Here is a 16,376-nt window from a genome sequence, read left to right on the forward strand (position 1 = left end):
CTGGGTGTGGTGGTACCAGGAACCAGACCCAAGAGGACAATTAGAATCAAATGATCTTATCACTAGGCTCTGTTCAGGAGTGTAGCCCAGCCCCTTGGAAGCACAGTGACCAAGCCAGACAGGCCTCAGCCCTTAGTAGGAGACTGGAGGCTAGGTGGACTGCCAAGTCTTACCTTCCCTCTCTCTCTTTCTTTCTCTCTTTCCAGCTTTATTGAACTATAGTTCACATACCATACAATGTACATGTCAGTGATTTTTAGTATATTCATGGAGTTTTACATTCATCACCACAATCACTTCTAGAATCTTTTCATCACCCAAAATAAAAATGCTGCACTCCTTAAAGATCACCTTTGTCCTTACCCCTTCCCATTCCCTGTCCCTGAGCTTAGCCAACCACTACTCTGCTTTCTGTCCATGTAGACTTGCCTCTTCTGGACATTTCACATAAATGGATCATGCACTATGTGGCCACTATGTGGCCACTATGTGGCCCTGACTTCACTTGTTTTTAGTGTTCATCCAGGCTGTAGCATATACCAATACTTCGTTTCTTTATATTGCCTAATAGTATTCCATTGAATGGATATACCACATTGTGTTTGTCCATTCATAACTTGATGGACATTTTTTGACTATTAAGAACACTCATTAACACTATTAATAGTACACTTTTTGACTGTTAAGAACAATGCTCAATGAATACTCATACAAGGTTTTGTGTGGACATATGTTTTCATTTCTCTTAGGTATATACTTAGTAGTGGAATTTCTGGGTCATACGGTTTAACAATCTGAGTAACTGTCAGACTGTTTCCCAAAGTGTCTGTATCATTCTACATCCCCCCAGCAGTGGGTAAAGGGTCCAATATCTCCACATCCTTGCCCACATTCATTGTTGTCTTTTTTATTATAATCATCCTAATGGTATGAAGTGGTGTTTCATTGTGGTTTTAATTTGTGTTTCCGTGATCAGATGCCCAATTTCCAAAAGTAAGGCATACAATAGAAAGAATGGATAGAGACTCCAGCAGAACCCCAAGAAAAATAACAAGGCACAGATGTGAATAGAAGGCTTTCAGGAAGTTTACAGGCTCAGAAGGAGTTGAAGTCAGTCTATTGTTGTTTCCAGTCTATGGGATTGTCATTTTCCACTGTAAGTAATGGCCAGAGATTACCGTTCTCCATCAGATTATCTGTTCCCAGTCCTTGGCAGAACTAAATTAGAGTCATCTGGAAGAAATTTAAATATACGTGTCCCTGGCAAACTGAATCCGAATATCTGGGGATGTAGCTCAGGTATCTGTATGTTTTAAAAATCTTTCCACATGATTCTGATGCACAGTGAGTATTGAAAGCCACTGTTGTAAATAATTCAGCAGGATTAAATAGTAGAATGAATTTATTGATTATATGTTCTACTCAGATAACCATCTGCTTTTATTTTGACTTGTAAGCTTTTTGGAGGCCCCTGCTTAACTTAATTTGACCAAAAACATTTGAGATACAATTGCAGTGTGCATAGTCCTCTCTGACTAATAGACAGTCTAGTGTGGAATTCATGAACTTTGAGTTCATGACTAGTTTACCCCCAATTAAACCTCCAATTTCAAAGTTTGGTCAGAGTTGAATTCCTTCATTTCCTTTCCATTTATATTAGCTACCCATGAGGCATTTGTTTATTTCTGATTACATCTATCTCTCTGATTTCAACATACAGTGGTTATTTACAATAGTTATATACCTTTTCAAGGTAATGAATTCTTTCATTGATTAGCTAATCAATTATGAGGCATGGATTTGATGTCCTTGTTGCTGATTGATACCCTAGTAGTTGGATCAGAGGTACCAGCATTTCTTACGGTTATGTTGATTTGAACAAGTACCATTTATTTGTGAACTTTTTGATTGACCTGAGATATCTAGATGATAGAGAGTAGACCAATTAAGGTGATGTCCCATTATCACAAAGTCAGAGATGTCTCTAGGATTAAGGTATAGTTTATTCTCTATAAGGATTGAGGACCATTTGTGCCTTCTGTTCAAACTGTGTCTAGTACAAAACTGAAAAGGATAGAACTGACAGGGAATATTATCCCATTAGGTTGGTACCAAATTTTCAGTGTTGAATTTTCCTCGTTCAGGCCCTTTTTTAGAGGAATCAGATGTCCCTGACGTAAATTTGAGCTCTACAGTTTTGAGAAATGAAAACTCATATTCTGCCAAGAAGAGGTAGGCAGTGTAGAGATGTTAATAATGTGGCTCGTGTTCTGATTCCAGTCTGGTCGAGGACTGCTTTAGTTTCATTGCAGATGGAGGTTTTTTGTATAATGTTTAAAGAGGGGAAATGGAAAGGAGGTCCGGGATGAGGGATATGGAGAATTATGTGCTAGTAGATTTTTCAAGGGACTCCTCTTTTTGTCTCAATAGACAGTTTTTGTCTTCTCTCCCTCTCAAAAGCAGAGCAGGAACCCCTTATATTTAGTCTCTTAGTTGTTTCTCGATTAAGTAAATTATGGTTTATAGACCCATTGGTGTGAAGTGAATCGTAGGAAAAACAAAGAAACAGTGGGACTGGTTTTAGAGCATCGTGATCTCCATTTGGCTAGCTTTCAGATTTCCCAGCCTTTCCTCACTGCATACTTCACCTTTGCCTGCTTTTTCTGCTTTTCTTTTTTTAAAAAACACTATTTTACTTCTAAACTGCAGTCTGTAAAAAAAACCAAAACAAAACAAAATGGGGGGCATATTACACATACCTAAAAACAAAGAGGAAAAGAAATGAACTCTTGTTAATAACTTCCACTTTGAGTGCTTGGGCTGGTTGCAAGGCTCAGGGGACTAATCTGCTGAATGTGGAACGATATGGAACCATTTGTCCTGGGAGAAGCACTACATTAAAAAGAAGAAGCAGAAGTCATGGGGGGAGGGGGAGGCTCTGCTGATGAAAGTAGCTGTCAAATTAGCAGGTCTGGAAGTTGTACTGCATATTGTTATGAGCCGCTCAAGTTCACACCAGAGCAACCTGCTCCATCCATCTTTCTCAGTTTACATTTTAATTGGCTTGTAGTTAAGTTTTTTAAACACTGTGAGATTGCTGACATACACTGTAATATCATGTGAATAATTTATGGAGGTTGCTCAAGACAAGCTTTTTCTTTGATTTGAGAATCCAAGGAGAAGGGGGAGAAGAAGGCTTGAGGGGTCTGCGGGAGGGGGGAGGGCAGGACAGAAGAGCAGACACAACCGCTTGTTGTGTGCCGGCTGGTAAATGTTTCTGCGGTGTAGTCAGCAGCGTTTGGGATTTCAGGGAGGTTTGTACAATACAACCTTATTAATAACAATTCTGTCAAGAGAGCACCCAATTAAATTGAATTGGGTTATGACTCCCTCTTGGATTCTTAAAATGTGTGGATATAAAACCTCTTCGATGTGAGTATTGGATAACAAGGGTGGGTGGTGGTGGGTTTTTGGGTTTTTTTTTTTTTTTGGTGTTTTTTTTTTTTTTTTTGGTTGGTTTTAATGATTCTTCCTCCTACTGAGAATTCACTTGTTTATAAATGCAGGAGTAGGCATTTTTCCCAAACTCTCTTTCTGTCTTCTGCTCTCACAGTAATCTAAAGAAGGGGGAGCTGGAATCAGTGGGCAGTCATTCTAGTTAAGAACTTGACTACTTTTGGGAGTGGTTTGCTGGACGGCTCTGAGTCTAGAATAGCATCTAATTAAGACCTGCGGGAGAGTCCTCTTCCCAAATAGACTTCCAAAATATATAGTTCTTTCTTATTACCAAACAAGTAAATTATATAAAATGTGGAAGGCACAAGGAAGAGAATAAAAAAATCACCTGCAAGTTCTCCCTCCATTGATAACAGTTGGTACAGGTTTTGTTTATATCCTTCTAGTCTTTTTTCTGTTCAAATGTAGTGAGCGTAATTGGAATCACATACACTGTTTAGAATTCATCTTTTATTCACTGAACATTACATCCATAAGTACTCTACAGTGTCATTTCTAATGACCGCATAATGTGTATGTATATGTATTTTCTGTGAATAGATCATGCTTTATCTTACCTCTCTCCTCCTGTTGAAATGAAGAAGTGTCATTTACAATTTTTAAATCAATTTTAGGCAGGGAAGTGATAAATATATTTTGGTTTAAATCTTGGTGTACATTCTTGGTTACTTCAAGTTCCCAGAAGTATAATTTCTACATTGAAGCAGAGAGAGTCTAAGGGAAAGACCAGTAATGCCTCAAGAACAATTTTGTCTTCAAAAGCGGGATAAAAAACAGATTTTTTAAATTAATGAAACTAATAATTTCTACCTAAATAAATAGATAATGACAGTCAATCTGAAGTTCTGTGAAATTACTGAGATCTTTTATTCTTGTGGGGTTTCTTAACCACAAAATCTATCTGTTAGGACTAATGTTTTTTCTTTACCAATTGGTATATAACTACCTAAGACTTTATGTAATCATTTGAAATGCTACAGATGTATTGCCTGTCAACTCCAATAAAAAAGAAGGCAGTTAATTAAAGGGATATCTTGCTGTTAAATAAACTTGCAGTCAATTGCTTGTAAATAACAGTTAGTTTGATGTGTAGTCAAAGGGCAAGGAAATCAGTGATCAGGAAGGACTAACTTTATAAAATAGCAAAAAGAGGAGTCATCTTATTGGGGCTGAGATGACTGGCCTGTCAACAGGCATGATGTTTCTTCCCTTGTTTGTTTATTATAAATGGAACCTAATGATATCCTTGTTAAGAACATACTCATATAATGAGCTAAAGGTGAAAGACATAAGGCATTCAAGGTCTCCTGTCAGTTTGAGATCTTTTCAGCTTAGGATAACGGAGTCCTTATCCTCATGCAACCCTGGAAGGACACGACTGTCTCCCAAGATCAGGCCCGGCTTCAAGCTCACGTAGTGTGTGCATAACGTGTGTGCATGCACACACGCTCCATATTGTTACACTCTGCAAACGGGAGACGGCCATCTTTGATCCAGTGGAAAGGCTCCAGCAACACAGCAGCCCTTGAGAACAGCTGTTCCAAATCCATCCAGCCCACTAGCTCCTCCTACTAGGGGTGCCCTAATGCTCTCTGCACCTTTGTTCAACAATTCCTTGGTAATCTAGGGTGGAACACACTTTCTCTGGACAGTGAGCTTGTAGTCAGAAGCACTTGTCATGCTCAACTCCTTCAGAAAGAGAACCTATTCAAAGATACCACACTAATTTGATACTCCTAAGTGTTGAAATAGTTGTGAAACAAAGAATGTATTTATAGTGGAGACCTTTTTCATCTCAAAATCGCATGGATATGAGAGACCAGAGCTATTAGAAGGATGATTGACTTTGTGTTGAAGTTCCATTGAAGGTCACTGGACTTTGGAGTCTCTCTCGGGAGCCAAGACACTTCACATTTTGCCAGTAACCATATTAAAATGTGTGTACCTGGCAAGAGTGAGCGAGTCTCATTTGCCGGTTTTCATTCTTTGTATTGGCTGTTCACTATTTCATCAACAAGAATTTTTTTTAAGTGCCAATTTTGTGCCCAACTGGGCCGTATGGGATGCAAGAGAAGGCATAAGTTATGGTCATTCCCCTCATGGGCCTTCCAATAAAGCAAAGTAAATATGTAATCCACTTACAGCCGGTCAATAGCAATATTTTTATTTGTAATGATCCCACATTTCAATTGAAGAAAGTATTATTCTGGGAAGAAAAACATCGGCTGAATTAATGACATTCTGAATGGGCGCTGGGCTATATTCAGAATGCAAGTATTTTGCAGTTAGGTTAGGTTGTTGAGGTTTGCCTTCTTTCCTGAGCTCTTATGAATTAGCAAATTCGAAACCGGCTGTTTTCAAATTACATACAATTGGTGCCTACCCTGAGTGTCTGTTTCTCTCCGCCAAGTTTCAACTTGTAACCTATTTTAAAACTTGGTCCTAAACCCCCAAAACCAATGGAATGATAGCAGGCACTACCTTAAATCATAATATTTTCACAAGAACACGTTCAAACTTGAAATAATGACTAGGTTGGAGAAAGAGGGAGGTGAGAAGGGAGGAGGAGACAAGTTTGTGTTTTCTTATTTAAAAAAAAAAGTTGTTTGAATTAATAAGTTGCTCAGATTTCTGCTGCTTTTTTTCCTAGATAGCCAGAGAGAAAGCTTTGTTCCTAACAAAAGGACACCTCTGCATCAGCTTAAGATATTTGTAGCATGGCACCTGGTGACAGGGTTGGAGTTTAAAAAAAAAATCTCCCATGTGAACATTTTGCAATTCTCTTTACCCTCCTTCCTTTCGTATTGAGCACATAGCTTGATTCCTATCATCCGAGACAATGGCTTGGCAAACCTTTTCTGTAAAGGGCCAGAGAGAACATATTAGCTTTTGTGACCGCGCAGGTTTCTGCCATACGTTCTTTCTTGATTTCTTTTCTCTTTTTCTGTTTTTTTAAACAACACCTTAAAAATGCAGAGACTAACCTTACGGGCTATACAAAAAGTGATCGCGGGGTGGATTTGGCCTGCAGCTGTAGTTGGCGGGCTCACGCCCTAGAGAAACATGGGGGGCCATCCTGGCTGAGCACACACACTGGGTATGCCAACATGATTTCCCCTTCTACTACTTGCTACGTTCTCTGCCGGTCATTGGCTGTCTCAGGAGCTGGTCCCTGGAGCCTGGCTCTCCTGTGTGATGTAATGGTGTGAAATGGTGTTTCCAGTGAAGGGCCTGCGGGGGTAAATGCTGTCTCTAATTAACCTGTTCATTTAGTGCCATTATCCTTTATCTCAAACGCAGTTCTGCTGGGGGAGGATAAGGAAAATGCTTAATTAGACTAACTGTTTCACACTGTCTGTGTTTGCATGATGAACTTTAAAAAGCCTGGGAGATGAAGCTGTCAGTCACTAAGTGTCTTTGGGAGCCTCTTGATTTTTAGTATGTAATAATCATGCGCTGTTACTGAGTGTTGTTGAGTGAAACTTCAGGTGACGGTCTTTGTCCACGATTCTGACCCAAGACATCTGGCTAATGTCCACCAACTGGATAATGTCATTGGCAAGTTGTTGTGTCAGGGATGCTTATTTATTTATTTGCTCATTGCCCTAGTTGGAGTACTTTGGATGGACACTTGTTGTTCGTTTTCTGTCTTCCTCATTAGGCATTAAGTACCTCTCGTACTTCTCTGAAGCCTGACGTCTGTTGGAATACCATTGCAGTATCTGTTGTTGCTGGGGCAAAAAAATAAAAAATAAAAATTACCATTTTAATGTATGTGATATAAAATATGCCACTTTAACAAGTGTTGTGTACAGTTGAGTGGCATTAAGGACGTTGTGCAGCCATCGTCCATCTCCAGAACATTTTTCATTTTCCCAAACTGAAACTCCCATTTCCATTAAACGATGACTCCCCATTCCTTCCTCCCCAGTCTCTGGCAACCACCATTTCTACCTTTTTCCTCTATGAATTTGACTGCTCTGTGTATCTCACGTGAGTGGAATCATACAGTATTTGTCTTTTTGTGACTGGCTCTTTTCACGTAGCATAATGACCTTAAGGTTCGTCTGTGTTCAGCAGGTATCAGAATTTCCCTCCTTTTTAAGGCCAAGTCGTATTCCATTCTGTGTGTGCTACATTTTGTGTAGCCATTCATCCTCCAGGGGACCCTGGGGCTGCCTCCTCCTAGCGGGGATTGTGAATAACGCCACCCCACACAGATCCGAGTCCTGCTTTCAGTTCTTCTGTGTTTATACCCAGACGTGGCCATCACAGTATTTTTGAGACTATTAAAGTGACAACTTTCTTTTAAGCCCTCGATACTTTAAATACTTTTACCAGACTTTTCTGTCATGTATTATAAAAACATTTTATAATAAAGAAATCTGTCACTAGCCCTGATGAACACAAAAGATCATTAAGCACAGACATTTATTCATCCTGTGTAGCAGGCGCTGGGCTCGGCTCTTGGTGCGGATGAATTCACTGAGGTCCCCAGTATGTTATCTGCATGTTCAGAAGAGGAAACGAGGCTTAGAGGGGTTAAGAAATTCGACTGAGGTCTCACAGCTAGTACGAGACAGACAGGGCTCTGCTTGAGAACCCAAACTCGTGGACACCATGAATCCATTCAGGAGAGTGGATTACACTTCCATGCCTCATCATATTCTCAGCATGGTTGGCGAGAGGCTTATTTTCCACAGCTTAATGTCACTTTTGAATTTTAAAATCAAATTATATAAAATTACATGTAAAATTCTTTGAAAGCTCTAAAGTGCTATACAAATGTAAAGTATCAAGATTAAACCTTTGGAGGACAAATGTTACAAGGTACAATAAATATACGGAGCAAAAACCGTCTAGATTTTAAACTGCGATCTAAGCATTATGCAAACTAATGAGGGCCCACCTTTGTGATTTTGTTAGAACGTTGTTTCGTGTACCATTTTATTCACATCACTTCTAATCTTGGTAGGACTGGCACTGCCTTTTCTATGGCTGTTATGCATTTCATTTCATGACTTTTTTACCCTAAGATTCTGGGAATAAGCCAGATTGCCCACATAACATTTGTTATCCTTGTAGTAACCCTGGACTAGGAACCATGCCTTAAACCATATTTGCAATTGTGCAGCTAGGTCTTGGATGCCAGATAGCTAACAAACTCTCATATGGAAGAGCTGTGAGAATTAATTTGCACTTGCAGAGGCCAGAAGTGAGGCCACTCCATGTGCATAGGTTCTAGAGGGGCAGAGTTGAATTCAGAATAAAATGCACAGGGGGCACCTGGGTGGCTCAGTCAGTTAAGTGTCCGACTCCAGTTCAGGTCACACTCTCACATTTTATGGGTTCAAGCCCCGTGCCCGGCTCTGTGCTGACAGCTCGAATAAAATGCACAGCTATACAGAGCCTAGGAAAGTAGTAAATGCCATCAGTGGGGGTGTCCACACGCAGGCCTGAAAATCCTTTCACAGCAATGAGGTAGAGAGGATTCCTACACTATGCACTTAATTTCTTCACTTTCAGTCTTGGTGTATCATTATGTTTACTTCACATGGCCTGAGACCTTCATTGAAACTGTTAGGTCTTGTATGGTATTGTTTTCCTCAACACAAGACAAGAGCTAAGAGGTTTTTCCCAGTTTATCTGTTGTACCACGGGCAAATAACTGTGCTGTGTTAGAGTGGCTTGTAAGTTAAACATATTTAGACTAGATCATGGTTGAAGAGATAATGAGCTCAGCTTCTGAGATTTCAGATTCTCCAGAGTCTAGACAGACTGTGTTCGAAACAGGGCTGACACTGATCTCAAAGTGAAGTGGTTCGATAGATTTACATTGACTGTTTGATTTAGTGACTTCTCCTGTGCGGTCTTATTGGAACTGTTGAGCCTCCAGCACTAGAAAACTTACACTGTTTCAGTGTAGCATTTGACTCAAGCAAGGGCTTGGGTATTTGGCACAAATGACATTCTCTCCTCTTTTGCTGATTAATGTGCCTCCAGGATCAACCCAAGTTAATGCAAATAGTGGAATATTTGCTCATATAGAGACCCAAAGTACTTAAAATTCACTGCAGGTAGAATTGTTTGTTTAACCATCGGGAGGACAGACTTCGGTAATTTCAGTTGCTTGTGTTGGTTCTGATTTTGTTTTGGTAGAGATTGAGTGTTGGAGACTTTGCCTGGAAGCCAGCCCCTAGCATTGACGTCTGACACTAACCACAAAAGCAGTCCCCTTTCCGCTGGCAAAGCCAGGCCCACATCCATGGTTGTGATCTCAGGGGAGGGCTCTAGTCCTCAGCTTGGGTTTATGACTGGGAAGCCTGCCTCTTGTAAGGTGGGGAAAAGCAGAGTCAAAGTGACCCCACAGCATTTGAGCTTGGGGGAGCTGTCACATCCAGAGGACTCATCGAGGTCAGAGATGTGGTCCCGCCTGAACTGGCATCCGCGGACTTTGTCAGGGCCAGGTGTCAGAAATGGGTAAATATCAAATTGTATCTGATTAAAAACAGGAGGAAGCAGAGCTCCCCTTACCCTGCTCTAAGGAGCCAAAGTCAGCTGAATGGTGTTTGGGTCCAGATGATTCAAAAACCACAGTCTCCATGACCCAACTGAAGAAATATTCAAAACTAGTCTGAAATATAACAGCCTGTTTTTAAAAATATGCTATCAAACACATTTATCTTTGGCAAAAAATGAATTAAGTATTCTCTCATAATAACCAAATATTCACTAATATAAAAGAATATAGGATAAATACCTCTTACGGTGAGACTGTCAGATTCACGAAATCCCTTTTAAGTAAAAAAATCTGGCACTGATCCTACATAAATAATGTTTGATCTGGTCCAAGGATCTTACTTGAATTTATGGCCTATTACATGGGGAAAATACTGAAAGAAGAAGAAGAAATAACACTAAGAAAAACATCAGAATTCTATATCCGAAAATGACTGATTATATAACTATTTTACCAATAAGATAGTGGTAAGATAGAGAAGAGGAATAAGGACAACTCACGTGGGTTTTCACTAACGCAGTCATGAAGGAATCAAAATCCAGTCAACATGCAAACGTCCTACATGTTGGCAGGAAGACAGGTTACGCGTGCATACATTTATCAAAACTCAACAAACTGTATACTTGAGATCAGTGCCTTTTACTATTGCAGATTATATTTCAGTACAAAAAAGGACAAAGTCAAATCAGCTGATTTATTGAGCAACAATTCCTGAGAAAGTTACAGCATTAAGCAATATAGGGAGAGAAATTTCTTGGCCTTCAGGAAAGTTACATATTCTTTGTTTTTTTAAGGTTTATTTATTTTGAGAGAGAGGGAGAGAGCAAGCCTGAGTGCATGTGCATGGGGGAAGGGGCAGAGAGAGGGGGCCGAAAGAATCCCAAGCAGACTCTGGACTGTCAGCACAAAGCCCGACGTGGGGCTCAAACCATGAGATCTCACGAAACTGTGAGATCATGACCTGAGCCTAAATCAAGAGTTGGATGCTCAATCAGCTGAGCCACCCAGGGGCCCCTAAACTTGCATATTCCTGCTTAATCAGACACAAATTGGGTTTTTAAATTTTTTTTAATGTTTACTTATTTTTGAGAGAAAGCGTGAATGCATGAGGGGCAGAGAAAGACAGAGACAGAATCTGAAGCAAGCTCCGGGCTCTGAGATGTCAGCACAGAGCCCGATGCGGGGCTCACACTCACCAGCCGTGAGATCGTGCCCTGAGCCGAAGTCAGACACTTACCCGACTGAGCTGCCCAGGTGCCTCCACAAATTCTTAATAAGAAGAATTAAATAGGGACGCCTAAGCGGCTCAGTTGGTTAACGTCCGACTTCGGCTGAGTGCGAGCCTCGCGTCGGGCTCTGTGCTCAGATCTCGGAGCCTGGAACGTGCTTCGGATTCTGTGTCTCCCTCTCTATCTCTGCTCACCTCCATTCACTCACTCACTCACTCTTTCTCTTTCTCTCTCTCTCAAAAATAAATAAACATTTAAAAAAATTTTAAAAATCAACAGTGAATGATGCATTGAATTCTGGATCTCATGGAGCCTTCAAGATTAGCATCACTCCTTTTCTAAATATAAAAAAGCTGAAACCCCAAACATTCTAGAAAATTGTCCAAAGAAAATCAGGGACCAAATTTCACCAAGTGGCAAGACGTTAATCTTAAAGCTTCTTCTTCTTTCCCCTTTGTCCTGTCAACTTCCTCCTCCTCCCACCTGTTAACTGACCCCAAGGGTCTGTTTTCAGTTCTCTTTGGCTTTCTCTTTCTGTTGTACTCACCTTGACCTATTCGTTTCAATGTTAGTAGTTCTTCATTCCATCGGTAAATACCTTTGAGTTCTTACCACATGCCCAGCAATGTTTTGTGAGTGAGCAGTATGGCACTGAACCACAGGCTAAGGCTTTCGCTCATAAAGCATATTTTCTACTCATATCCGTGCACATGGAGCCCTGAGAGTGATTTCCCAGACCAGTGTTCTCACCCAATCCAGACTCCATTGCCCCATAGTTTCCCTTGTGAATCACAGCAGTACCTTAAGCTCCACGTAGCTATAATCTCATCTTTGGCTCTTCTTGCTGAACATCTAGGTCAACCAATTTTAATTCCCTAAACTCTAACACATTGTTGGTTTTTTTTTTTTTTTTTTATCTGTTCAGAATCTCCTCGTTTCCTCACTTCTTCCTTGGAATGTTCCAGTAGCTTTCTAATTCATTTGTCTGTCTCCCGTTGTCCTCAGCTCTGATCATATACATCACTGCTTGATTTTTTTTCTCCTAAAACATGTCTCCTATATCAACGGTTTCTCAAATACACACACACTCCCTTACATGCTCTTTTCTTTGGGTCTTGTTTGCCTTACAAATTAAATGGAAACTCCTCTATCTGGCAGTAAAGACTATTATAAAAGTCTTTAGACTTTCTGGCAGTAAAGACTATTACAAAAGGCTCCCACCTCCCTCAAATCTTACTACGTCTCCACAAATAGGTACCTGCTCGAACGGTAGCCACGGTGCATTCTTGGCCGCTGCCTTTAACATGTCCCCCATTTTCTGGCCCTCTGTGGTTGCTCTCTCTGCTTCTCACCTGGATGCACTGTGCACTACCATCCCCACCCAGAACTCCTCAGCCTCCGTTCCGCTCACACCACCTTTTCTAAGGGACCTTTCTCTGTCTGAACACCACGATTCTTCCCTCCTCTGAAAACACTAATGTCTCGCTGCACTGCATTATGGTTGTTCTCGTACATTTTTATTAAAATAGCCTGACGTATTTTCATAAAATGACACATCCTTATTTGAAAAAAATTAAAATGTACAGAAGAGTAATGAAAGTAAAAACCACTTGAAATCTCTTCACCCGAAGATACCAATTCTCAAGCATCCCTCCAGACCTCTGTGTGTGTGTGTGTGTGTGTGTGTGTGTACACAAACATTTATGAAGTCTATACATTTGTCCCTAAATGAGATCCAATTCTACCTGCTTTTTTTCCTGTTGATACATTCTGGTACTTTTGAAACGTTCCTCACTAGAGAACCAAACTATAATTTTCAGCGGCTGCACGATCCTTCATCGTTCGGCTGGACCGGAATCTAACCGCTGCTTGTTTTCTCTGGGAGCTGGCCTTCCTCCCTCCATCAGCAGGTGCGAGGAGGTTGTTCTCCCGTGTGCTAGCTCATGTGCTCAGCACAGCCATATAAAATACAAGCGAGCAGTCTGTCGTGGGCCTCAACGAGAACTGTTGTGACCGTCCACTCCGTGCGGTTCAGGACCTGACAAAACCGTTTGGAGATCTTGAAAGAGGTTAGAGAGGACTGACCTAAAATCCCGAGCAAGATTGTAGCCTTTGTAAAAAACGTTGTGTTAACTGCTTTGAACAGCACTGTCCTTCCACCGCCCGCGAGAAAGCCATTCATTGTTCCTCATTACATAATCTGCAGAGAGCTTCCCCACCCAGAGAGGAGCATGTCCCGCTCCCCTCTTCCCAGCCGCTGAAAGCGGAGTCTGTCCTGTGCCTCCGAGGGTTTCTTCACAGCGCAGGCCTCATGCTATCCCTAATTAGCCGGAGCACTCCCAGCCGGAAGCCCCGGTGCCCGGCCTTGACAAAAGTCTGCTTTTTCCAGGGAAAAGGCAAAGCCCGCCTCTCTGTCTAGGGGCACCTCCGGGAGACCAGCAGAAGCAGGGTGGTGGGGAGCTCTCCCATCAGTCATTGCGGGGAACCTGCTGCATTCTCTAGTGACCTGCAGTGTGCTGCCTCCCCCCCCCCGCAAAGAGGGTTCCATCAGACTATGCCTTTGTCCTCCACCGGCACACCTAAGCACCACGAGACAGGCCCCTTCTGCGTGATCCTGAGCGTTCAGTCCCATCCCTTCCCCATTTTGGGCTTCGGCGACCGATCTGCCAGCCATCCCACAGCCAACCTCCAGCCACTTGTGTTAATGATGTATGCGATTAGCAGCCTATGGTAGTTCATTAGAGAAGGAAAAAAAGGAAAGAAAGAAAAACCGTGAGATCGTTTGCCTGTCACTGTGAAGTGAAGCTTGACGGGAACATCCTCACTGTCCCTCCCCGTCGCCCCTCCTGCCGTGTGTCTGTGATCTTCTGTGCGCATGCGCTCACAGTTGCCTGTGTTCCGTGGCTCTGCCATTTGCTCAGTGGGGGGACATTTCCTTAGCCGAGCAATGCACTGCTCTGCCTGAGGGATTGAGAACATATTGCTTGGCAGGTGGGCCTGCTCAGACGCACTGACTGTTGTTTCAGCACTGACAGGGAACATACATCATGCAGGCCCATTATGCCAGCATAAATCCATGGTAACCTGTTCAGAGGGCTGCAACCAGCAAACAAAGTGTCTGGGCCTTAATAGGTGATATTTTTGAAACATATAATTGGGATCTGAGAAGTAATTCTGGATGACAGGCCACTTCTTCTGCCATCTTAACAGAAGCTGGGCCTACAGCAAAATACCACTCCTGTCGTACTGCAGAACGACGACGATTGCCATTCTAGCTCAGCTCCAGGCAGCTGTGCACGGGGCCGACTGTGCCAAGAGACTGTCTGTGGAGGGAAAAGAGCCTTCAGCTTTGAGGTCTTTCCTTTATGCCTTGGTGCTCACCGCTGGCAAAAACCTGCTCCTGGGGCCGTCACTGGAGAATGTCAGAGGCGCTCTCCTTCGCCTACTAATACGAGCTTGAGAGGGACCTAGAGCTTGCTTGTGGTGTTGGCTAGTGGACACATAGGCCTCCGAGTAGAGACCCCTGGCCGTTCTCATGAAGAGAAGCTCTTCATTTCCACGGCGGGCTGCAGGGGAAGAGTGAGGTATCAGTCAGGTCCTGGGCAGAGCACACAGGGTCCGGATATCACAGCCTGGGTCCTTCCCCACAGGAAAGGTGGACGTGCGGCTCCACAGATAGGCGACGGGAGAGATTGGCACAGCCCTGGTTACAGTCGACACCATTTCCTGAGTTCCAGAGACCCGGCAGGGGGAAGCGTTTGGTTCAGGTTTTCATAAAGCCAGTCTTCTTTCGGAGCGGTGTGCGTTTTCCTCCCGACACACAGCCTGTGTCCCCGCACTCTCCTTGTGCAGACCGCTCGCGAGACTGACGCCCCTGCACTTACGCACCAGCCACTTTCCACTTCCCCCCCTGCGTTGTGTTGTCCTCGAGGACAGGTGTCATGCCTTATCTGGGCTTCGCAGAGTGCTGGTTTCCTGGTAAATGCAGAAGGAATGAAGAAAGGAAGATGCTCATTCGTTGTTGACTTTTCTTTTATCTTCTTGATTTCCAAGAAACCACAACTCTGGCCTTTGAGTATGACTTGCCAATCAAATTAAAACTGGGTGGCAATATTGTATTATTTCGTTTTCATTTCTGCCAGACAACCCAGCCAGTATTAGCACAGCCTGGTCTGCGTGCTAGAGGATCTGCAGTCTGTCTTGCCACAGAATTAATTTCCTTAAAGCAAACTAGAAGATGTCCTCAGGGGATCGAGGACCTTCGAAACTGTAAAGACCGAGGGGGAGACGGTTAGGAATATGAGCAGTAGCAGTCAGTGTTTAGAAAAGTTGCCTGAGAGCCTGGCATATCATGGTGACCATCAGTGACATGGGCTCATCACACCCCACAATGGCCCAGCCACCATTCTGCTGGTTACGCTGTTTGCTCATGCTTCTACTCAACAGTGTGGTTGGTGATGACACAGCAGTTTGCCAACGTAGAAAGTTTCACGCAAATACAGACTCGGGTGCCCTGTCTCCAGACACTGTAGGTTAGGAGACCTTTCGTGGGGCCTGGGCATTTGTACTTTTGAAATGTTCTCCACACAGTTTGGATGCAATCAGTCCGTGGACTTTGGTTAGGGGAGCACTGATTAGGAACACAATACTTGAGAATCTGAGCATTTCCTTCAGTCTTAACTACTGCCTGGGACAAATACTGGTACATCCTTCCTGGAGCATTTTCCTGAAATAAATCATGATGTCTTAGCTGCTTTGCGGGGCCCTGAGAGCTCCTTGCAAGAAAGAAAACCAAGAGGGTTTTCGGGATGTAAGGAAAACATCATTTAGTATATTTCCATATCTATTGACAGGTCTGCCTCTGAAATAATCTTTTGTTTTTAAATGACTTAATTTGTTTTAAATAAAAAAGCTTTATCGAGATACAATCGCATAAAGCTCACCCTTTTAACGTCTACAGTTCACTGATTGTTAGTATATTCGCAGACATTTAGTATCTCACACAACCAACACCACTGTCTAATTCCAGAACGTTTTCATCACACCGAGAAGAAACCCCATACCCATGCCTTCCTGCCTCCAGCCCCTGACAACCACTCTTGTACTTTCAA

At 42.6% G+C, this 16,376-nt stretch overlaps 1 protein-coding gene and 1 long non-coding RNA gene across 7 annotated transcripts in view; one reads left to right on the plus strand and one right to left on the minus strand.

Annotated features, from left to right (window-relative positions):
* Nucleotides 1-16,376, plus strand: part of AUTS2 (activator of transcription and developmental regulator AUTS2) — a 1,119,628-nt gene that overhangs the window by 728,090 nt on the left and 375,162 nt on the right. The gene's annotated exons all lie outside the window — the stretch shown is intronic.
* Nucleotides 6,413-14,376, minus strand: LOC132689679 (uncharacterized). Of its 3 annotated transcripts, none has more exons than XR_013552773.2 (4): nucleotides 14,151-14,376; nucleotides 13,011-13,990; nucleotides 10,277-10,409; nucleotides 6,413-7,247 (listed from the first exon to the last, which is right to left on the minus strand). It is a non-coding gene; the product is annotated as an uncharacterized LOC132689679 (long non-coding RNA). The 3 variants fall into 3 exon arrangements; XR_009615113.3 differs by having other exon boundaries at nucleotides 13,011-13,303; nucleotides 13,845-14,376; XR_013552772.2 differs by having other exon boundaries at nucleotides 13,011-14,376.

Source organism: Panthera onca, chromosome E3 (genome assembly GCF_046562875.1).
Source record: "Panthera onca isolate mPanOnc1 chromosome E3, mPanOnc1 haplotype 2, whole genome shotgun sequence".
Lineage (NCBI taxonomy): Eukaryota > Metazoa > Chordata > Mammalia > Carnivora > Felidae > Panthera > Panthera onca.